At 42.8% G+C, this 25,311-nt stretch overlaps 1 protein-coding gene across 3 annotated transcripts in view; it reads right to left on the bottom strand.

Annotated features, from left to right (window-relative positions):
• Window positions 1-17,248, bottom strand: part of DAB1 (DAB adaptor protein 1) — a 455,006-nt gene extending 437,758 nt beyond the window's left edge. For all 3 annotated transcript variants that reach the window (XM_065928927.1, XM_065928932.1, XM_065928937.1), the window contains exon 1: window positions 17,123-17,248. The gene's annotated coding sequence lies outside the window, so the exon portion shown is untranslated. The remainder of the gene's footprint in view (window positions 1-17,122) is intronic.
• Window positions 17,249-25,311: the final 8,063 nt, after the last annotated feature.

The raw sequence follows: 25,311 nt of genomic DNA, 5'->3' as shown, positions 1-25,311 counted from the left end.
GATACAAAGCCCAGTGCTGCCCAACGAACAGCTAAGAAAACACCAGAACTGCCATAGACACTGGTTTTACAAAGCCTCACCATGTATCAGAAGCATCTGATGGAGAACAACAAACAAGGTGACTGAGGGCACACACAGAAATAAATGAGAACCAACTTCCACTCTTCAACTGTCTTGCAGAAGCTTTCCTTTACCAAAAAAAAAATAAAAAAAAAAAAATAAAAAACCTGATTTACTCCTTGGTCTATCAACTGAACTTCCACCTGAGGGAGATTTATGTAGCTATAACAAGCTAATTATAAAGAATAGGCCAAAATTCACCAATGGGTAGTTCATGAGCTAAAAGCCCGTAGGCCAGTTATCTTCTGCCTACCCACATTTTTTTTTGTTGTTGTTATTTGTTTTAACTGATTTAGTGTCAATTTTTGGACAGAAGTACTTTTCATTTAAAAAAAAAAAAGTTTCTAGAATTTTTTGGAAAAACTGAAGACCAGGCTACATAAGTCCAGCACCGTATTATTGCAACCATCAGTTGGAGCTGAATAATGGCTTACCTAGCACCCCTTCCGCCACTCCAGACTATTCTACCAGCTAATGTCAACTGCATGACTCTTGCAGGCACCTGAGCATGAAGTGCTTCTAACAGGGACACCTGACAGACGATTAAAATACACCACACCTGACAATCCTTGTTTCACCTAAATGAACATAGCCATATTTCTCCAAGCACCGATCTTTGAATCCAGGCAACAGGAGAAGTGATGGATGCAGAGAAGCATCCACTCTACAAGTGAAGTCTATTTTGTCACCATCTACCGAACCACAGGAGGAGAAGGGGATGAAGAGGATGAGATGGTTGGATGGCATCACCAACCTGATGGACATGAGTTTGAGTAAGCTCCAGGAGGTGGTGGTGGAGAGGGAAGCCTGGTGTGCTGTGTCCATGGGGTCGCAGAGTCGGACATGACTGAGTGGGTGAATTGACCCAACCACAGCCTCCCAACCAACAGCTGGCGAAAAGATGCTCCATGAACTGGCTATGTTTATCTGACCAGACTGACTTTCCCTGACCCCTCCTACCCATCACTTTGTGATCCATCTGTACCAACGTATATACAGTGCCCACTTCTACCTTAGCCATGGCCCCCCAATCTATGTGTCTCCTTCTGCCTTTGTTGGTTTTATGTTTTCCCAGTGGACTGGGAAATGTGGGCCACTGGAATTTCTGTCATGTTCACCCTATAGGCCCAGAATGGAACTCAGAACATAGTTATTGCACCAAAGACTCATCAGCAAATTCCAGATCACCTTCAGAATGCTTAGCTTAAATACTGATCCTTCCCTACCCTGGCAAAATCCATCCTTCTGTCTTATTTTTCACCACAGCTAATACTATTGGGGGCCATATTTAGCCATATTATTATCCATTTATTTGTGCTTTCAGGACTAATCTTGGATCTTGAGAAAGAAACTTATCTTTTTTATGACTGAAAAAAAAAAAAAGAAAAGAGTCAGCCACTATCCTGCAAGAGCTCAAACAAGCTGAGTAAATGGATGAAGTGATAAGAGTACCATGATCCTTTCCCATAAGTCATCACTCCTTGTCATGGACAGGGAAGGAGCCATTATCCTCTTCATCCCCATCATCCCCATCACCACAGGCACCAGCACCACCATCTCCATTTGAAAAAACAGCAGAAACCACTGCGTGCAGCGAAAGAGTCAGGGCTCAAAAGCATGCCTTTGTGACTAGTGTAGCTGAAGTGCAGCCAAGGGGACAGAAAGGATCCCATCCTGAGGACCGGGATTATTCTACAGGTTGCCACTTCCTCTTTCACGCCCCCCCCCCCAATTTAAAAAATAAAAGGGAACAACTGCTTGTTTAGATCATCTCCAAGACAAAGCCACCATCACACTGGCAACCGGGAATGCACACAGAAGATAGCTAGCTGAATAATGTATGCCTAATTCAATCCTAGTGGTGGCATGCCTGACGTCTTCACCTGTAGGACATATTTCATATCTCCTTTCTCTAGAGTTCTCTGTAAGTTATGGATTAATAAACATTCCCGAAGAATGATGCTTTATTAATCTTGCAAAATACTCAGAAAAAAAGGAAAATATTTTACTATGCCATCTAACTTGAATTATGATAAAGTCCCACGTGGGCTGATAAGAAAGTTGTTTTCTGCAGCTAGCTGTGTTTGTGGCCATGGTGGCTTCCCTTCCAGTTGGATTTGGAGGAAACAAAATATCAAATTGTCTCCTGACCTGTGAAGATGATAGGGGCCACCAAGGTCACAGCAAACCATGACTGATTTCAAGTCTGTCTTCTGAGAGCTGAAGGAAAAGAAAGAAGGCAGAGAGAGAGCAGGTCTATTATCATTCAACTCCTGAACTCTCTTCACTACACTGAAGCATGTCCTTTTCAAAGGGAATGGCTGTGGGGCCATGCCATCTATTTCATTTGTCTGAGGGGGAGGCAGAATGGAACTACAGCAGCTGACATGTCCACATGAACCAGGTACAGTTCTAATCGTGTTGTAGGTGCCACTCTTTTTTGGGGGGGCGGGGGGGGTGAGGTGTGCCATGTGACTTGTGGGATCTTCATTCCCCTATCTGGGATTGAACTTGGACCCACCCTCATAAGTGAAAGCATAGACAAAGTCCTAATCACTGGACTACCAGAGAGTTCCCCTAAGTGTCAGTTCTTTTGATTTACAAAACAGCCCTGTAGGAACCCATCTTTCCATTGAAGCTCAGACAGTTCATGGTCTTGTCTGTGGCCACAGAGCTAATCATTGGTCAAGTCTCCTTGGTTTGACCATCTATAAAATGGGGACAGTTAAGAGCCTTCCTGTCTATCAGATAGGACTGCTCTGAAGATCAAAGGTGAAGATCTCTGAAGAGTGAGAGAGAGAGAGAGAGAGAGAGAGAGAGAGAGTGTGTGTGTGTGTGTGTGTGTGTGTGTGTGTGTGTGGATTTACCTGTATATTTCACTTTCTGGCTTCCTTCATTCCATCTCAGTGTCAAGTATTTAAATGTTTAAGTAGCCAAAGAACCAGACCTAAGATTCACTCACTAAAACTCATTCACTGCGAAGGAGCAATAAATGGTTCCAGCTCCCGGATTCACTCCTTGGTGATTCTGTGACAAGTTGTCCAGGTCTCCAGCCTAAGTGATAGATACCTCATCCACAGAATGAGTGGGCAGTTCTTCTGGACTTCAGGGACACATCCAGCCTGGGCATTCCATGATTCCAGAGGGGCTGGGCTGTCTACCATCTGCACTGTCTAAGAACTGCATGTTACTGGGCCACATTTTCATCCAGTCTCCCTCTGTCATGTTAAAATACAGGGTCACAATACCTTATCCAAGCACCCTGGGGTCTTCTATGTTCATAATACAGACTTTATTTTGCTTTTTAGAAAGGCAGACTTTATTATGCCATACATTTACCTTTGATTTATAATACCCCTAGCTGGGTTTGGGGTGGTACCCTATAATCAAATTCATTGACGCTTCTAGAGCCATTCACAGTAAGACGATTCACAGACAGATCACTAAAGATTCTAAGGATCTTCAGGACATTTCAGGTCAGGCCAGATTTTGCCACTAAATGAATTATTTAATAACAACAAAAAACCCTGAGTTTTTAGAGCCCTGTAGTCCTACTCTGCTGTCCTGCTCAGTAGGGTGCCCAAACACCCGACACTAACACAGTTCACCCTAGCAAGACAGAGGTTCAGTTGCCAGTGAAGTCACTCTCAATTCTCTACAAAGGAGGCTGGATGGGGTAGGGTGGGAAGAGGGGAAAGAGAAGAAACTACATTGTTTCCCTTCAGCTCTGCAGTATTAATAAATGCTGCTATAAGAGATTTATTTCCTTAGTGTATGAACTAGTCCTTTGCCTGTTTCTCTCAGATCCACTCTTGGCCATTCCCCTCTCCACACTGTTGAGTGTGGTGGAAAGCTGGTCCTAACTATATCTCCCAGGTTTTCTGGGCAACTAACTTCCAGTGAGGCTCACTGAACGGTAATGATGGTAGGAAGACAGGAAGGAAGGGAGGAAGAGGAGGAGCAAGGGTCTCCCTCTCTTTCTTTTTTTTTAAGTTTTTTTTGATGCAGACCATTTTAAAGTCTGGACTTCCCAGGTGGCACTCCTAGTAAAGATCCCGACTGCCAATGCAGGAGACATAAGAGAAGTGGGTTTGATCCCTGGGGTGGGAAGATCTCCTGGAGGGGGGCATGGAAACCCAGTCCAGTATTCTTGCCTGGAGAATCCCATGGACAGAGGAGTCGAGCAGGTTACAGTCCATAGGGTCACAAAGGGTTGCACATGACTGAAGAGACTTAGAACACACATACATTTTAAAGTCCTTATTGCTTCTGTTTTACGTTTTAGTTTTTTGGCTGTGAGGCATGTGAGGATCTTAGTTCCCTGTGTGTGTGTGTGTGCTCAGTCGGGTGACTCTTTGCAACCCCACGGAGTATAGCTGACCAGGCTCCTCTGCCATGGAGTTTTCCAGGCAAGAATACTAGAGTGGGTTTGCCATTTCCTACTCCAGGGAAACTTCCCAACCCAGAGACTGAACTGGAATCTCCTGCCTCTCCTGCATTGGTAGGAAGATACTTTACCTCTAGCACCACCAGGTAAGCCTCTGAGTTCCCTGACCAGGGATCAAGCCCACACCCCCAGCACTGGAAGTCTTAACCACTAGACTGCAAGGGAAGTCCCCCTCCCTCTCTTTCTGCTTCAAGGTGGCTGCTTCCAAAGTCTCTTCCCTAGCCCCAGCTGATGTTGTTTTGGGTGTCTGGGGATAGCACAGAGATGTACTCTTCAGCCCTGACACATACTGCTTGGCAGAGTTTCCATCTTTATGCTGTAATTTTAAACTGGCTACAGATAATTCACAAAGTGGCCAACCACCCATGTGAAATATTTATGCTACCATGGGATTTGACAAGGAACTGCAAAGTCCACTTCCCAACTACTCTCCAAATTCTTCCTCTTCCACTGAAATAACGTGCCTAAGAAAGAGAGGGAATATTGACCATTTCAGTAACCATGAAATCACACTGCAGACTTGGAGCTTGAGAAGCCTTTGTTGTTGATTTCATGAAACTTCTTTGATTTTTTTTTAAATAGAAGGAAGAAAGGAAAGAAAGAGAAGGCGTGAGGATGGGAAAGAATAGGACAGGCAAAATTTTGGAATAAAAGACATGTCCCAAAAGAAACTGTTCAGAATTACAACAGAAAGCTTCATTTCGTCTTCATAAACTCAAAATAGTTCACTAAACAGATATGTTTCCCTCCACAGCTAGCACTATGGTAGCTTTTAAAAATTAAAGGTAGCAAATATTTAAGGTGAACTTCCTCAGTAGGCCAAGCATATGGAAGTAATGACAGATTTCCTCTTCTTCGACTTTAAAATCACTGCAGATGGTGACTGCAGCCATGAAATCAGAAGACAACTGCATCTCAGCAGGAAAGCTATGATAAACCTAGATGGTGTGCTGAAAAGCAGAGACATTACTCTGCCGACAAAGGTCCATATAGTCAAGAATATGGTCTTTCTAGTGATCACATATGGCTGTGAGAGCTGTACGGTAAATAAGGCCGAGTGCCAAAGAATTGATGTGTTTGTGCTGTGATGCTGGAGAAGACTCCTAAGAGTCCCCTGGACAGCAAGGAGATCAAGCCAGTGAAACTTAAGGGAAATCAACCCCAATACTCATTGGAGGGACTGCTGCTGAAGCTCCAGTATTTTGGTCACCTGATGCGAACATCCAACTCATTGGAAAAGTCCCTGATGCTGGGAAGGATTGAAGGCAGGACTAGAAGAGGTTGTTAGAGGATGAGATGGCTAGATGGCATCACCGATACAATGGACATGAACTTGGGCAAACTTCAGGAGATGGTGAGGGACAGAGAGGCCTGGCATGACCCCATGGACTGCAGTCACAGAGTCAGACACGACTGAGTGACTAGATAACAACAATGAGGCATGAAATCCAGTTGAGAGTATCCTTGAGAAACTCTCAACTTTAGAGGCCCCCAGACCAACAGACATAGAGCAGATGTAATAAACTGATGTAATAAAGTGTGGTACTTGGTAGAATCCAGGGCTTGGGAAGCCAAATAAGGATACCCTTGCCTGGGAAAGAGAGACAGAAGGAAGTTATCGAACTTAGATTGAGTCTATGGTAGAGGACCTTTATGTACTTTAAAATTTTTATTCCATACTGGAATTGTATTGTATTAGTTTCAAGTATACAGCAAAATGATTCAGTTATACATATACATGTATCTGTTATTGTTCAATTTCTCTCACTTAGGTTATTACAAAATATTGAGCAGTGTTCCCTGTGTTGTACACTAGGTCCTTGTGTGTATATGTCAATGACCTTTGTATTTCTGAAGAGGGCAATGTTAGTCCAGTACCAGTCCTCTTCCTCCCAGCCCATGCTGACTTATAGTTACTCAAACAAGTCAAGACTTCCCTCTCCTCTGATCCATCTGGAGCAGGCAAATGCATAGAGAATGATACCTGACCTCACTCCTATGACCCCACAGAGTATATATGACTGATTCATTTTGTTGTACAGGAGAAACTAACACAACACTGAAAAGCAACTATACTACAATAAGAATTAATGTAAGCAAAAAGAATCCTGTGTTTAGTAAGTACTCATAGCCACCAGATTTTTTTCCTCCCCTATAGTCCCCACCATCCAGAATAAGAAATACAGTTGAGTAGGATGAAAACTAATGCATAACTAAAAAGCATATTTTAAAGATGGCATTTACAATAGCAACTACAAAAATACAAAGCATCTGGAAAGAGTGCATACCTTTATGAAGAAAATCATAATTTGCATGCAAAGATGTTAAAGATGAACTAAATAAATGAAGAATGTTTATGGGAAGAATGGGCTTCCCTGTGGCTCAGATGGTAAAGAATCCGTCTACAATGTGGGAGACCTGGGTTCAATCCCTAGGTTGGGAAGATACCCTGGAGAAGGGAAAGGCTACCCACTCCAGTATTCTGGCCTGGAGAATTCCATGGACTGTATAGTCCATGAGGTCGCAGAGAGTCGGACACGACTGAACAACTTTCACAATATCATAATGAAGTCATTTCCCTGAATTAATCTATGAATTCAAGGAATAATTTCAATCAAATCTCAAGAAGTATTCTAATGTAAGTTTAAAAGGTAATGATAAAATGTATACACCGGCCATAAAAAGGAACAAAATAATGTCATTTGCAGCAACATGAATGGACCTAGAGACTCTCATACTGAGTGAAGTCAGCAGATAAGACAATATGGTATCATTTATATGGGGAATCTAAGAAAAAAAGGGTACAAATGAACTTTTTACAAAACAGAAGTACAGTCACAGATGCAGAAAACAAACACGTGACCCTGAGGAATGGGATGGGGATGGAGGTCGGGGGGGTTTCAGGATGGGGAACACATGTACACCCATGGCTGATTCATGTCAATGTATGGCAAAAACCACCACAATATTGTAAAGTAATTAGCCTCCAATTAAAATAAAACACATGGTTGCCAGAGGATTATAAGGGGAGGGAGAAAATGGGATACTGGACTGACATAAACACACTACTATATATAAAATAGATTAACAAGAACATTCTGTATAACACAGGGAAGTTTACTGAATACTCTGTAATGGCCTATATGGAAAAAGAATCTGAAAAAGAAGAGTGGGCTTATGTACATGTACCACTGGTTCACTTTGCCATATACCTGAAACTAACACAACATTGTGAATCAATTATATGCCAATAAAAAATTTTAAAACAGGTACATGGAACACGAAAGGCCAACTTACTTTTGAAGAAGGACACTGTTGGGGATTTGTCCCGCCAAACACCAAGGCTTGTTATAAAGTTATAATAATAAAGAAATGCAGTTTGGGCAAAAGAGTACACCAAGTTATGCCTAGAAATTAATCCTAAATGCCAGGATGATTTTCCCCCATGTGGAAGAAAATTAGAATAAACAGAATAAATTCCTACCTCACACCACACACACACATATATACATACACCACAGATTACAGAACTTAAATGTGAAAGGCAAAACAATAAAGCTTTTAGAAGATAATAAAGGAGAATATCTTTATGATATCAGGGTTTTTCAAAAGGCTTTCTTAAACTTAAGACATAAAAAGTACTAACCATAAAAGAAAAGATTGATAAATTCAACCACATTAAAATTAAGAAGTTAGATAGCAGAAGGTTGGCAAGAATCCAACTTTTATGTGGCCTATAAATCTATTCTGCTTCCCAAAGGAATAAATTACAGTAACCTTTTTGCATTCATTGGAACTAAGTTCTAACAATACAGGCTGTGTCTCAGATTCAGCATATGGCTGGCCTATCTTTGACTTCATCCACAGTTGGATTACCGGCACTCTGGTCTAACTTGAGTATGTTTGAATGGTTGTGTTTTATATTTAGAACTTTCGTGAGCATGCATGTAATAAACATAACATGTCAAAATAACATGTGCTAGGACTGAAGACAAGCACCACCACATGCCATGGTCAGAGGGCATGGGCATCACCGGGCAATCACGAGGGAATGGCATCACGTGACTTCTCTTCCTTACTCTCTGGGCAGTGTCTGCATCATTTATGATCATTCACACAAGCTGACTCTCATCCTGCCACCTGCTGGGATTTTTCCAGCCTAGTCAAAGACAGAAAATCCCAGGGGTGGATTTATAGCTATAATCAACATTGAACCCTATGGGAAAAGCTAATCCACTATCTTTCATAAAACCACGATTGAGTGCAAAAAGCCTCTCCCAGGGAACCTGTAAGTCTTTCCTTTCCCCTTCCATTCTTTCTACCATACATCCTTCGGCAATATTCTAACATTTGCTCTACATGTTGACATCTTTATGACAGTAATATATGAATATAGGCTAAGATAATAAAGAAGGAAAATGTCACCCAAATATGATATATGTTTTAGGTAATGTGAGCTTTTTTAAGAGGACGTCCCTCACTTCTATCAAGAAGGATGTTTCATTGGCATGAAGGTGCCTAATGAAAAAACTTTGTTACTGAAAATAACTTACTTCTCGGAGAACCTCATAAACTTTCAAAGTATCCAGTGTCCAGATACTGAACACTCATTTAGTGTTAATTGATAAATGTCCTTTTTTGATTGAAAACATTTCTAGTTATCATTGTTCCTATAATGAAAGTGGATAGTTTTACCAAGTCAGCTCTTTTCATAGGACAAATCTGAATAAGTTTTTACTGTTAATGATTCTAAAAGCTGTTAAGAAAACAGAGATAATTTTCAGTAGTTGATTATTACTATTCACTTCCAAATTGAGATTACAAAACAAAGAACTCCCACCAAAAAAAAGAAAAGTGTTTTCAAGATCATTGATCATAAAGAATTTCAATATGGTGTTGTCAATGGAAAACAATTTACCCCAAACTTTTTATCCCCATGAGCTTCATGAACCACATGACAATACACACATTCAATTCAATTCAACATAAACTTACTGAGCATCTACTACATTCCAGGCACAGTTGTTAAAAGGAGAAGCTATATTTCTTCCCCCTAAAGAGTTTATAAAAGTTCTTTTCTGGACATTTATTGGACAAAGTACTATGTCTGTAGTGACTAGCTAGAAACTGGATTGTAATTCAATGTAATTCTTTTTAAGTCTGTTCTTCTAAAAAGCACATTTGAAAGAATTATATGGAATGATAAATACCAAAAGTGGAATAGTAGTTACCTCTGGCAGGAGGGAAGAAGATCTGATGGAGGAGAGGTTGCTAAGAGGCCTCAATTACATTTACATGGCTCACTTTCTGAAGCTGAGTGGTAGGGACAGAGTTTTCTACTGCCAGTTATTTACATATTTTCGTGTCTTAAATATACTATATTTCAAACAAAACATTACTTCCTCGATTAAATTAACTGTTCTGCTTAAATATCATACGGGCTTAGCCACAAATCTTTTCTACAATCTATCTCGTGAGACACTGAGAGAGGCTCCTAGAAATCAAAGATTCTACAGCAAATAAGTCTGGAAAATTCTTAATGAAGTACATGAGTTTCTTTACTGTAGGGAATCTCTGAAGCTTTACTATATCAGTAAATACTGTGTCTTACTAAGAGTACAATATAGAATTCAGTGCTTTCCAAATATTTTTTGAGCATGGACTGTTTTTCCCTGTAAACACTTTAGACAGTGCCCCAGAACCAGGTTTGGAAAATGCTCTACAGAATAATTCATGTCTGCCACATATGCTGCATGAGAGCCACTCTCAGCAGGATGCCCATCCCCAAACCAGTGACGAAGCTTCCTGCCCACCTGTCTTTGCCCATTTAGTTCTTTCAACCTGGAATGCCTTCAACTCCTCAGAAACGCCTGGTCAACCTTCAGCTTCCTGCTGAAATGAAATTCCCTCTTCTGTGAAGCCTTAAGTATCCTTTCCTTTCTCCAGGTAGAAATAATTTCTCCTCTGGAAGCTTCCAGTGCCACTGTATGGATATCTCTGCACCACATCTCATGCTGTATCAGTTACTGATGCATGAGGCCAGGTGACCAGATGGCAGAGCCTGCACCTCTGGATCCTGGAACTGTCCACAGGGTCTAACACTCAGCCAAGCCAGGTACCAAGTAGATACTAGTAAGATGTGTTGAATGGACGGAGAGGTGACGTCCATATCAGGACCTGAGTGGCCTCAATTTCCCAGATACTCCTCATGCATATTTATCATTTCCAGCTGTTATGGTTGATTATGACACTAACAAGAACTGGAACAAATAAACATAAAGAATGTAAAGGAGACAAAGACTGGGATAAACATAAAGAGAGTCAAAGGAAAAGAAAAAGATGCTTAACTGATGAAGAGTAGGTGAATGGATAGATCAAATTGAGAAACAGACCAACAGAGAAGTCAGAAATTGGTATAAGGCTCACAGCTGATGCAAAGCATTGGTAATTTTCCAAGATTCACTCTAGGAGGTCAACACAGCTGACTTGGATTCACTCTGAACATCATCTGTCTGCTACATTACCTCCTCTAACTTTATCCCCTAAGCCAAACAACCCATCTTTGCTACCACAAACTTTTACCATTTTAAGCTGTGAGTTCTTCAATTCAGTACCATTTTATTTCTATTGCCTGTTCTCTATGAGAATCCCTCACTGGGATTAGAGATCAGTTATATGTCAGGTTAAAATAAAATAATAATAATAAAAGCAAGTTGGCAATTTCTTTCCAATAGAATATGTTGCATATTTCATGAAATAGAAGCCAGAGGAGTTTTACGATTCCCAAACCAAAGTCTCCTCATTATTGAAGGACTCAATGAAACAAAAATACAAAGAGCATCTCACAGGGAAAGAAACCTGATCATATGCTCTTCAAACTAAGTGTTGAAAAGAAGTATTCAAATAATTAACCGATAGAATATCTTTCTTTCCTTTTTTTTTTTTTGTACAGAGGTTCATATCCATTTACACATCTCATAGATTGGGTTCTGTGCTAGTTTTTCATGGATATAACCCCAGATGAGGGATTTTCTTTTTCTTACTGGACACATTTTTTTCAGTACAGAACATCTCGCTGGCTTCTGCTCTTCACTGGTAACACCCACCCATTTGCCTTCTCTTTCTGCTTCAGTTCTATATATTTCAGGCAACAACTCTATCCTGGTATAGGAAACAGTCTGGTCTAGAAGAAGGAGCACTGAACAAAGAAGTCTGGGTTCTGACAGTGCCTCTCAGCTACACAGTTTTGTATCACCCCACGTCTGAATTGGCTTCCAATCCGTAGATTGGGAAGAACTGACTACACTTAAGAGTTTAGTCTATCCACAGTTGTTTTATTTCCTTGAAAATAACTGCTGACTAGGACATGGAAGCAACCTAGATGTCCATCAACAGATGAATGGATAAGGAAGTTATGTACACACAATGGAGTATCACTCAGTTATAAAAAGGAACACACTTGAGTCAGTTCTAATGAGATGGATGATCCTAAAGGCTATTATAGAGAGTGAAGCAAGTCAGAAAGAAAAAGACAAATATCGTATATTAATACACATATATGTGAAATCTCCACTGATGGTACCGACGATCCTACATGCAAGGCAGCAAAGGAGACACAGATATAAAGAAGAGACTTTTGGACTCAATCTCAGGTGGATGACTGAGAGAATAGCACTGAAAATATATACACTACCATATGGAAAACAGATATCCAGTACAAGTTTGATGTAGGAAACAGGGCGCCCAGAGCTAGTGCTCTGGAACAACCTGGCAGGGGGAGGAAGGTTCAGAATGAAGGGAACACAAGTATACTATGACTGATTCACACTGAGGTGGGGAAAATCACCACAAAACTGTAAAGTAATTATCCTCAAATTAAAATAAGTATTTTTTTTAAAAAAAGAAAATAACTGCTGAAAAGTGCAATGAAATGGGGTTATTTTAGCATTATGAAAACCTCTCCATCCCCTTCACAAAGAGGGAAAATATTGGAGAAAATATTTCCAATAAGCTACACAGAACAAAACCTTTGCCTGAAATCCTTAAATATCACTCTTCCTCTCGACCTCTGGTTAGCAAAAAAAAAAAAACAGTCCAGATACTCTAAGGATATTTAAGTCTTAGAATATCAGTGACAAGCAGAAAACTTTTTATTATCAAGGGAAAGGATTTTTTTTTTTCCTCTGAAGGATAACATTGACAGTTAAATAACATCACCCACTGGGTACTGTTCTAAGCATTTAGTGTTATCATTCCTATAATCTTTACAACAATCTTATGTGGCAGGTAGTTATCTTATTATAAAGGTAACTAAAGCACAGAGAAGTTTGATAAGCTGGTCAAGGCCACGCAGCAGCAGAGCTAGGGGAACTGATGTCTGAACCTAGCACCTAAGTCCAGACTTCTAACCATCTGTTATACCATCTCTTAATTTTAAGAATCTCTGCTTATCTCCTCTGGTAACCAACAACAGCACTAATGCAATCTCTGCACACCCAGTTACTGAATATGCTAACCCAGTAGATGTATGTGAACCAATACCTATCACAATGTCAGAAGTGTTCAAAATGTCCACCATCAGCCTAATGCCCTGTTGGCAACAGAAAAACACCCTGTAGTTTGCTCCTACGGGAAGTCTAACTATTCCATTAAAACTAACAGTAACTGTGCTGTACTCAGTCGTGTCCAATTCTTTGGGACCCCATGGACTGCAGCCCACCAGGCTCCTCTGTCCATGGAAATTTCCAGGCAGGAATACTGGAGTGGGTTGCCACTTCCTACTCCAAGGGATCTTCCCGATCCAGGGATTGAACCCGAGTCTCTCGTGTCTCCTGCACTGGCAAATGAATTCTTTACCACTGTGCCACCTGAAGAGCCTCCTTTTCCATTATTCCCCATTAAATGGGACAGCCACCTTGGGAGAGAGCTGAGATCACCTCCACACTCAGAAATAACATGACACAGTCAGGACTGAATGCTTGGATTTAAATTGTATTAGTTGCTGTGTGACCCTGGGCCAGTTACCAACTCTCTCTGTGCCCAGTTCTCTGAATTATCACTTTTGATATCACTCAAATAAGAGTATTCGCTTCCTAGGGTTAGTGAAGGATTAAAGAAATGAATGCCAAATGCCTAAGACAGTCTCTGGTTCTTAATAAAAGCTCCACAAAGGTTAATTACTCCTATTTTTATTAAAGAAGTGATTTGCCAATCCAGTACCTGGATTCCATCCTGCCCTTCCAATTCCAAATACCATCCTCTCTCCTTAGCAGAACTCCATGCTATTACTAAAAGTTACCATTCTCCTGAAATCCTGCTACATGCCAAAGCTCCCCATGAGACGTTTTTCCCCACAGAATTGCTCACAGGCCCACGAAGTAGAGAATATTGTCCCTGTTGTGCAAATGATGAAACTGAGCTTCTGAGAGGTCAAGTGATTCATCCTCAATCACTTAACCAGTGAACACTTTTTGTTAGCCCTGAGTAACACTTAAAGTTCCTGACAACTGCCTTCAATTTATGCAATTTTGTAAAGTGTCATTTAAAAGATATAAACTGTGATTTTCTTGCTTTGTTAGCTTTATCAGCTTGAGAGAAGGATTAAACCCCAGCAAAAACAAAATGTTTGACTTAAGTGAATTATCAAATATAATGCGGCCTCAATTAAGACTCTTCCCCTGCCTGCAGGGTGGCTCCAGGCACCTGAAATCCACCAAAGGTAATTTTTAAGAGGGTACTATCAGGAACGAAGCCAGATACCCACCGTTTAAGAAACATGTCTTAAGAGGGCAGAGGGGAGCAGAAGCAGTGGATTCCTCTCTGGCTTTGGGAGAAAATGAACAATAAGTGATAGCATCTCTTCCCTGCAGCCTCACACAATGGTCTGTCTTGCAAATGAAACATACTGTGAAACAGCTTGTGAGATGAGCTTCATCAACAATAAGTAATTTTTATTCAGATTTTATTGTTGAATACAATGAACATGATTAAATGTTCCAGATATGCCTATTTAGACCTTAAGTAAACCGCCACCCAAAAGAGAAAACAAAACAAAAATCACTAAAAATCATCTTCCAAATCTGCTTTAGGAAGAGATTTAATTGCCAGCTTGATGTGTAGAAAGAATTGAATCCCCACTTGATAGCCTGCGCTTCCCAAGAAGATGGTAACAACGCGTTTGTACTCCCCAACTCGGCCTCTTCTCTAATCCCTGCAGATCAGATCCTCCCAGCGTCGCCAAATAGTTACAATGTCTGTCTTTCAAATCACCGCATTTTGAACTTCCTAAACCTTTAAGAGGGCCTCTGTGTATGGAAAAGAACAATAGCGCTTCAAAAGCCATTTCTGCGAGTTCTTCAATACTCCATTCATGAATGCTGGGGTTTCAATCAAGGACATCAGCAGACAATTTCTGATTGCTTAGAAGTTGACTTTTTTTATACAGCTTTGATTAGATCGCTCTTCTCAATGGGAAATCAAGAAAATCTTTGATCCCTTTCAGATTCCAGAATTGTCACTAAGCCTTGTCGGGACAGGGGTTGAAGGAGATGGGGGCTAGGGAGGGTTGGAGAGAAGCCGCGAAGCGGCCCTTTCCCGTTCAACCTCTCCACCTCCCCCTCCTCCTTTATCTTGCCTGTGCAATTCAGGGTTCTATCCAGAATCACTCATCGTTGAGATAATAAAAACAATGAGTGCTAATTCAGGGGGTGGGGATGGTTTATAATTCTGTGGATTTCCCGAAGACCTATAATTGGCACATAAACGTACGAATGTGAACCGGATAATTAGGGGGTTCTGAACGCAAGCCACCTTTAATTTATATGATTACTCGAAAACATGTTAAGTGTGATAAAGTTTCAGCAGAACCCCCACAAGGCCTTTATTCAAAACCATCAACATTTTGAAAGTGCGTTGAACGGACCAGCGGGAGGGGAGCAGGAAGGAGTAAGAAATGATAGCGGTGGATCCTTGCTTCAGCCCCCGCCGCCGCGTTAGGAGCTGCGTTGTAGCATCCTTCTCGGAGGACTCGCCCGTCAGCCCAGCTCCGGGCAGCGAAACACGCACTCTCTTCCGCAGCCTCTCCACTCGCCCTTCTTTCTAAACGAACTAAAAGCCCAGGTGTGCGCCAGCCTCCAAACGCACAAGCAGACGCCGACCCACGCGGGCCCACGCCCCACCCGCCGAGACCCGCGCCCAAAGGCAAGGAAGCCCGCGCAGCGGCGCTCTGCACTCCGCCCGCCGCCGCCGAAATCCAGACCGCGGCCGCCCGGCGCCCCCCGCCTCCCCACCCCCACCGCATTCCTCCAGATTCCCGCAGCCCAGGCGGAAGTGTCCAGGCAGACCCCCAACAATGAGGACTTGTGTGCTGCCGTTGGGGGCGGAGGGGAGTTTACGTGAAGTGAAACATCGGGTCCGAGAGGGAGCAACGCAAGAGCAAAGTGGCATCAACCTCAGGCAACCTTCCCCGAGGCCCCCCTCGTCCCGTCCGTCCACCAGCACTCATACAAAAAGAAAAAAAAAATAGTGCTTTAAAAAGTACACAGAATACACGCGCCCTCCCACCAGGGGTCACAATAATACTTCGCGGGACTAGCCAGCTTGGGGTGGAGAGTCTGGGCTGCAGCTACCAGTGTTTTGAAATTGACTTAGGATACTCAGCCATCAGCTCCTCTCCGACGACGACAAGACTCAACCTCCCCCATCCTAGACTCCCTGACCCCAGGCTCTCTCGGCGGTTGAGTTCTCCTTTCAGGGCTCCTTTATGAACCAAACCACGCGGATTTTAAAGTTTACCCGATGAGGGGGTGGGGCAGGGGTAGGCTGAGCTCTGCGGCCAAAACAGAGCGTCGAGTCTGGAGCAGAGAGAAGCAAGAGGGGCGAGTGGGGAAGAGAGAGAAGGGCGGGGGGCTGGGGAGTGGAACGGAGACGGCGGCAGGAAAGAACCGAGTCTATGGGGGACTCGGGGTACAGCTCCGATGGTGTTTGCAAAAGGGTAGGGGTTGCTGGGATAGATCTGGTTTTTCGATCTATCGGTCGTAGCGGAACCACAGCGCAGCGAAAGAGTAGGGAAGTGAAAACCGGGTTTGGCTGAGCATGGAAAAGGGTCGGACCTGGGGGGCGACGGCAGAGCGGCTGGGGAAGGGCTCCGGAGTACCGGCTAGGTTTTGGAGCGGAAGAAGGAAGGCTCGTGGATGGCTGGAGCCGGGGACGCCGGAGAGAGGAGGGCGCAAGGGATCCAGCAGAGAGACAAGTGTATTAGATGAGCAAGACTGGAAAGAGAACTGAGCGTGGTCAGAAGTGACACTGGGGATGCTAAGGGGAGACCCAGATGGAAGGAGCGGAGTCGCCTTTCCCAACAAGTGGAGGAAAAGGAAAAATTGCAGTCTCTATCCCCTCCGCACTTCTAGCCAAACTCCCGAGAGGGGCGCCCCTGGAGCCCTCCTCCGGGCCCGGGAGCCCCGGAGGAGCCTCCTGGGCATCCAGGCGCCGCGTCCCCGCCTGACACCTCTCGGTGCAGAACTCCGCGGCGGCCGCGAGCCTCCCGCCGCGCCTCACCTCTGCTCGCCGAAAGCATCCTCCTCCGCAGCCGCAGCCGCTCAGGAAGTGGCTCCCCATGCCCGGCGGGCGGCGGCACTCAGGCGCGCTCTCCAGCCCGGGGAAGCCCGGGCGAGCGCCGAGCTGGGTCCATCCTCCCTGGGAGCCACGGGCCCCGCGTCAGAGCAGGGGGAGGAGACCGCCCCGCGCGCAGACCCGCCTCCTCCCGCGCCCCCGCCCCGCCGGCCCCGCGCCCGCCGAGCGCCGCTCACCTGCCCGCTCCCCGGACGCCGCCGCCGCCGCCGCTGCCGCCGCCGCCTGGCTGCCCGCCGCGCGCCCTGGCCTCACGGGCTCCCGCTCCCGCTCCCTCCCGGATGTTCTGTGCGCAGCCCGAGCGCGCTCCGAAAGCTTAGCGGACTCGAGGTGGTGACGAGGAGGAGGAAGAGCGAGCGAGCGGGGGCGCCGCGGTTCGCAGTCGAGCCTCTGGAGCTCTGGCGCTCACTCCCCGTCCCGGAGTAGAAGGGGGAGAGCTGAGCCCAGAGCGCTGGGTCCCCGCCCCGGCTACGTGGGCGGAGAGGGGGAGTGAGGGCGAGATGGGGTAAAAGCTCCCAGACTCGGGTTTGTCACAAAGTATCCACTGATTTCGCCACTCACCGTCGCCACCGGCCGCCTCCGCCTGGCCTCCCTCATTTTTCTCTAGTCTACTCTTATCATCCCAGGCCTCTAAACCCGCGCAGATCCAAACTGAAAAGAGCGCCAGTGCTCAAAAACTACAGGGCCGGGCCGGCGCGGGCGTGGGGCCCCCACTCCCCTTCGCAGGAGGGGGCGCTAGTTCCCAGCGGCCAACCCTCTTCTGTGCCCCCTGTCTTCATTGAGGCTTCCCAGCAAAGTTGGGCAAGGGGGAGGGAGGAGGCATGCATCTGTCACGCTTTCGTGAATCCTAGGGAGGGACTCAGGACCCAGTTAACACCCAGGGCTTCCCCTTGCCCTTCTTCCCTGGCAACTCTGGTTCTCGGAATGCCCTGGGGTAAACAATCCCCAGATTCGAACAGGCACAGGAGAAGGCCAGACAGGATGTAATCAGTGGCTCCCTAATTCTGGTTCTAGCTTACCCAGATTCGCCAAACTGCAGAAAATAGCGTGTCCGTCAGAAAATAAACTCTTCAACCCTGAGACTGGACTTAACTCCAGTGAATGCCTGTTTGCACACTCATCTTCAGAGTCCTGAATGCCGGTGTGAAAGGAAAAAAAAATCGAGTCCAGTCCTGCACTGTTGGGGCAGGACACAGGGAAGGAAAAGAAGATGCTGGCCTCAGTTCCTTTAAAAGTTTATTTTTACTCGTTTTAAGGGCCACACTCCTGTCCTCCAGCTGGGTAATAATGAAGCCAATGTGGCTGATTTGGGTTTTGCACCCCCCCCCATAGTTTCTATCAGTCACCCATGAAAATTTAATGAAGCATTTAGGGTTATTACTTCCAGAGTCAATGGGCTAAAAATATTTAGCCTAATGCACCCCTTGCAGAGCCAGTAGGTCCACGGCTGGTACATACAAAGTCATCGAGACCCTCCCTGCCTCCACAAAATTCACGACCCATTAAACTTATTCCATAATAACAGCTTCTGTACAAATGGAAGCCCCAGCAAACAGAGGCTGTCATGCACCTCCTGAAAAGATAGCAATTTACATGGAGACAGGAAAAAAGTGTGAGGTCACTGGCAGGATGCAATCTTGGGAGAAAAGTTGGTGGAAGAGAACTCCCAACAAGGTGGGAGGGAGGTCCCACCCATGGACGGTGGATACAACTCTTTCTGTTTACTTCTGGGTATGACCAGCCAGCCTAATGGTGGGGCCCAGAGAAAGTGGCTGAAGTCTTTCCAACTTTTCTAAAGTTCTAGAAAGTGGCAAGAATTATTACAGAACACTTAAGATACATCAGTAGGACGTTCAGGCTCACCAGACAACTCTATTAATAAAACACTTCAGTTTTCTCTTCCATAAAGACAGGCCTCCAGAGTCTGAAATCAATACAAAGAAAACCAGGGGACATTGACAAATTTCCCAAGACCTCGTTGAAATAGGGAAAGTGGGTGTAGAAAACAATCATGCACTTCAAACAACTGGGACAAATGACAAACCTTAGGTGAATGAACATAGGTTTAACTTCATCAACTCTCCCAAAACCACTGAAGTGTCTCAATACTTGAGACAGCTGTGAAACATCAAAACTATTTACATACATTTTAAGGCCTTGCCTTTGAGAGCTGTGGACTTCACCCCTCTTCCTTCTTGTTCTATTTTCAAATGAGGTTATGATTACAGACTTTGAAGATAATACCTGCCACTGAGTGGTGGAGTGTTAAAAATGGAAGGCACTCCTGTAAAACTCTCTTTTCAGCCTTGGAGAATGTCCACCAGGGAAACTCAGAAAATTCCTTTTAAATCTGACAGGAGCAGGCAACAAGCTACAGCTGTTCCCAGCTCCAAGCTGAAGGAAAGTTATACAGATTCTAACGGCAAACAGCCTGCCCACCAAAGACCTAATAGTCTTCAAGGTTAAACCAAACCACATCTTAAAGTACCATTTTAAGTTTTTATGCCAAACGTGTCAAGAAACAATTCACATAAATATTAGGGTATTTCTTTTATTCTTTTTAAAATAACAATATAGTTTGTATTATGTGTGGCATAAAAAACAATAACCATTCTTTTATCATCTATCCTGATAAATAGCAAAGTAATCAGAACAGCAAAGATGTATGCACTGTTTATTATATTCCAAGATTCCAGGCACCGTTCTGGGTGCTCTCCGTTCATTAACTCACTTAACCTTCATGACAGTTCAGGTAGTAAAGTACTCCTCTTGTGTGTACTGTATCCTGAGTCATCTTTGATAAGTTACTTACCTCTCTGAGCTTCAAAATTCTCAGTTCTACAGTAGTGATACCTGCTTCAGGACGTTGTGCAAGCTTTAAATGGAAAAATATATTGAACATGGCTAGCACTGAATAAGTCACTCAGTAAACATCGATTCTCATTCCAGAACAATTCCAAAATAGTTCACTTTAAATCAACTAGCATTTATAGAGTTCATGTTATATGTCAGGCATTGTGGGAGGCATTGGAAATAATGATGATAAATCAGAAACATATCCTGCCTTTACAGAGCCCTGAGTCAACTGAATAAAAAACATGGGCATGAGTAGCATGCAGATGGACAGAAAGGAATTTTATTGAACTTCACATAATTCATCCCTATGCACATGATTCTTTAGACACCCAGAGGGGCAGCCTATATAAGTACTGTTTGAGACTGATCTGCAATTGAAGGCAAAATCAAATGTCAGAAATAATAAATCCAGCTAGCAATAATCACTCCTCCAAAGAAAGGGATGAAAAGTAGTTCATTTTGTATATTATACATTATTTAAAATTCTGTTTATTCCTACAATCATTTCAAATATACCTCTCATTGGATGAAATATAATAAAATGAATTTGTGCTGTAAGCTCTGAGGGTTTGAAACACAAATTATTCCATGGCCACTGTTTATTAAATAGTTTGTAATACTTACATATGCCAGGAATATGCTAATATTTCTCTACAGATAAAACTCTCAAATTAATAAAATTTTGAATAACATTCAGTAGGAACACTTCTACCCAGCTTATTAGAAATATCATGTGTTCAAAGTATGCTAATACACAGAATGCACAAAATTTTCAAAGCTTAATACCAAAGGTATATAATCTTCTCATCCTTTTCCTTTAAACTCATGTTCACACTCAGATTTTATTCATTTTTTCAAAAAATATTTACTGATTGCTTACTTTATACTAGACACACTGTTGGGCATTGGCTGAGAAAGAAAACAAAAAGAAAAAAAAATTTGCTTTTAAACAACTTAAAGGCTCATGAAAGAAACCCATCATTGTACTGCATCATAATAAATGCTATATAGTGATAGTGCTAAGTATGGGATGCTAGGTGAGCATCAAATCTGGGTATTTAACCCAGAGTAGAATGCTAAGATTTCATGAAGGAAGTGATACCATCTTAAAAGAGAACTGAGAAATCATGTGAAGCAAGGAAAGGTATTTCAGACAAAGAAAAGAGAATATACAAAATCATAGCAGAGATTATTCTCTGGTTGTGGCTACAGTTGACTCTAGGGATTCCCAGGTGGTACTCATAGTAAAGAATTTGTCTGCCAATGCAGGAGAAGCAAGATCTGAGTTCGATCCTTGGGTTGGGAAGATGCCCTGGAGTAGGAAAAGGCAACCCACTCCAGTATTCTTGCCTGGAAAATTCCATGGACAGAAGAGCCTGGGGGGCTACAGTCCACAGGGTTGTGAAGAGTAGGGCGCACATGCACACACAAACACACACATATAGTTGACTCCAGAGAAGCAACGTAGACTGCCAAGGGTCTTGTTTACCATATTCAGGACTTTGGAATTTAGTGTGAAAGAAAAGAGGTCCTTGTTTTTTGGGGGGTTTTTTTTTTGTTGTTGTTTTTTTAAAGCAGAAAAGAAAGTATTTTGTAAAATCTTTCATTAACCATACTTCAGATACTGTTCTTGTATGTTCTGGATTCACAAGTAAAACATTTAAAAGCAATGAAAAAAATTTCTGTATGACTTCATCAAAACAGAAGTTCCCTTCATGATACTAACCTTGCTTGATTCCAGGGAAAGGTTGTGTGGCAATATTACTAAACTTAACTTTGGTTTGCAGTCGCTATAAATAGCACTCCTTTTATTTTTCCAAGGAGGGGGTAGAGAAGAGTAGCAACACTGCAATTGTATTTATGCCACCAATCTGCTCTTTTTAGCTAAATGCACGGTAGAAACAACATGGAGAGCTAAAGTGATTGTCAAAGGCTCTTAAGTTCCAATACAAACCCCCAATTTTTTCACTCACAGAGTAGAGCTCAAGGTGATTTTAGTGCTTGAACACAGAAGTAGACTGAAAGCTGTCAGAAAAATGATTGAGTCTCTGAAGCCTGGAGAGTATCAGAGGCAGAGAAGAATATGCCCACCATATGATACAGCTGCCATGCATTTTGTGGCTACTGTGTTAAAGATATGACAAATATTTGTTGTTTACCTCTTTGGGGCCATTCCTCTTTCTCCTCCTTGGGGACCATTCCCCTACCCAATAATTTTTTTTTTCTATTTAGTTATAGGAGAGCTAACTACCCATAGCTTGAGGGATGGACAGGTGCCACACATTTCTTGGCCACAATTCAGGGATGGTCAAATAGGTGACCTGTGTACTTGTGACAGAGCAACTAGGAAGAATGTTTTCTCCCTACCATTGGACCAGACACTGGAAAGTCTGTAGCTGCAGAAACCCATTCCATAAGAGAAGTCTTTGGAGAATGAAATTAAAAGACACTTGTTCCTTGGAAGAAAAGCTATGACAAACCTAGACACCATATTAAAAGGCAGAGAAATCACTTTGCCAACAAAGGTCCATATAGGCAAAGCTAGGTTTTTCCAGTAGTCATGTATGGAAGTGAGAGTTGGACGATACAGAAAGTTGAGCACCAAACAACTGATGCTTTCAAACTGTGGTGCTGCAGAAGACTCGTAAGAGTGCCTTGGACAGCAAGGACATCAAACCAGTCAGTCCTAAAGGAAATCAACTCTGAATAATCATTGGAAGGGCTGCTGCTGAAGCTGAAGCTCCAGTACTTTGGCCACTTGTTGAAGAGAACTGACTCCTTGGAAAAGCCCCTGATGCTGGAAAAGATTGAAGGCAGGAGAAGGGGGAGACAGAGGATGAGATGGTTGGATGGCATCACTGACTCAATGGACATGAGTTTGAACAAACTCCAGGAAATAATAAATGACAGGGAACACTGGTGTGCTGCAGTCGATGGGGTCTCAAAGAGTTGGACACAACTTAGCAAGTGAACAATAACATTACGATGGCCCAACACAGATATTCATGCTAACACTTCAAGACATGAATAAAATGTTCTGCTCTCAGCATAAAAAGAGTACTGTATGTTGTGCATAGCCCTGCCAAAGCAATGAGTGATTTTTCTTTTAAAAAAGCATCCTTTAAAGTACATTAATAAAAGGATAGTTAGGCCAAAATGGAGCATCTTCCACAAAATGAAAGCACTGACCAGTGATGATGTGGGTTTCATCAGAGGCAAAGAATTTCCTGACACAGGAGTTAATCAAATACAGGTTGGCTGATAGCTTGGCAGGAATTCGATGGAGAAATTCAAGTTTAAGATGGAGGAAGTAAAGGGGAGAAAGAACTCTTGAGCAATAAGACCTTTAAATTCTCCTTCCATATCCTGATATTCAATGATGCCTTAAAGAGTTCTTGTCAATCCATAGTCACACTTCAAATGGTTCTCTCCTCTCCTGTCCCAAAAAGCCAATAAGAGGCTATAACTTTTTACTGGAAGATATAAGCTTCATGGTTGAATGTGTATGAAAACCTCACAAGGGAAAAGTTGCTACTTTTTCCTGGAAACATACTGATGCAAATCACACTTTATAAAATATTTTTTTAAATAAAAAAGAATGTAATTGCTCATTGAATTGTAATATGAATGCAAATTAACTTACTGTAATTATACTGTGCAATTTTCTACTTTAAAAACTTAGAAAATGGAAGAGACCTGATAAGTAATTTGAACTTAATTCTTCATTGTGTTCCTTCATTATGCAATGGTTACCATAAGCAATTTGCTCTGTTTTAATGTAAAATGTTTTTAGTTCATACCTTTACATTGGCAGGACTCAAATGAGACCATTTAGTAGATACAGATACTTATTTTTCCCCTCTACAAGTGCCTTGTAGAAATAATGAAGATTAAAATTAATACAACACAAGGGAATTTGTGAAAGATTCTTCATATATTTTCATTTTGGAACCTTTAGCACATTAAGTGTCTCTATCCTAAGCCCTCAATGTGTTTTAAGTAATCGGAATTCCTAACCAAATAGCATTCCAATGATCAGCATTCATGCTTTAATGGCAAGACTTTGGCATAGAGGTAAAGAAATTGCGTGCTAGTCCCAGCTCTGCCACTAATTAATTGTATGACCTTCTCTATTCAGGCCTTCATTTCGCTCATATGTAAATTAAAAGGTTGGGCTAGGTGATTTCCAGCTTCCGTCCCAGCCTTTACAGTCTGAAATTGCTCTGCACTCACTCTTTGCTTTGCATTGTTTAAGCAACATGAGTGACAGTAAATGAATTTCTTATTTAGAATTAATGACCATCTGAATGAACCGAAAGCCCTCTCGTTCAGGCATTCACTGCTATAGAATGCCTAACAAAAAGATTATCTGTGATGATGCAAATGTAAAAAATAATAATTACCCGTTTTCATGCTAATAATAATTTGCATGTGTAGTTCCCTCAATGCAGATCCTGTTAAAGGCAAGGCAAAGACACGGAGAGCTGGGGATCTCATTAAGTAGCAGCACAGTGTAGTGGAAAGAGAGAGGGTAAGGCTTGGAATCACAGGACTTGGTTGGGTCTGGTGTTTCCTGTGGCCAATAACCAGAGGAAATTCATCAGCCTCAGAAATTTTATCTCTTAGATTGGATGTTCTTAGTTACTTTCCTGGAAACTGTAAAAATTAAATGCATAATGAATGGAAAGGCATTTGGTCACCCAGATCAGTAAATGTCTCATTTCATCCCCTCAATAACTCTGTGAAGTAGATGCTACTATTTTCTCATTTTTCACCCCTCCTCCCCATCCCACCCCCAAGAAAAAAACAGAAGGTAAGAGAACTTTGCCGGATAAAGAAGGCTGAGCATGGAAGAATTGATGCTTTCGAATTGAGGAGCTGGAGAAGACTCTTGAGAGTTTCTTGAACTGTGAAGAGATCAAACCAGTCAATCCTAAAGGGAGTCAATGCTGAATATTCACTGGAAGGACTCTTGCTAAAGCTGAAGTTCCAATACTTTGGCCACCTGATGCGAAGAGCTGACTCATTGGGAAAACCCTGATGCTGGGAAAAATTGAAGGCAGGAGGAGAAGGGGACAGCAGAGGATGAGATGGTTGGATAGCATCACCAACTCAATGGACATGAATTTGAGCAAACTCTGGGAGATAGTGGAGGACAGAGGAGCCTGACATGCTACAAACAGTCCATGGGGTCACAAAGAGTCAGACACTACTTAGCAACTGAACAACAGCAAGAGTTTACTAACTTGTTCAGGATCACA

Source organism: Muntiacus reevesi, chromosome 1 (assembly GCF_963930625.1).
Source record: "Muntiacus reevesi chromosome 1, mMunRee1.1, whole genome shotgun sequence".
In the NCBI taxonomy this organism is placed as follows: domain Eukaryota; kingdom Metazoa; phylum Chordata; class Mammalia; order Artiodactyla; family Cervidae; genus Muntiacus; species Muntiacus reevesi.
This window is presented reverse-complemented; position numbering and strand designations above follow the sequence as displayed.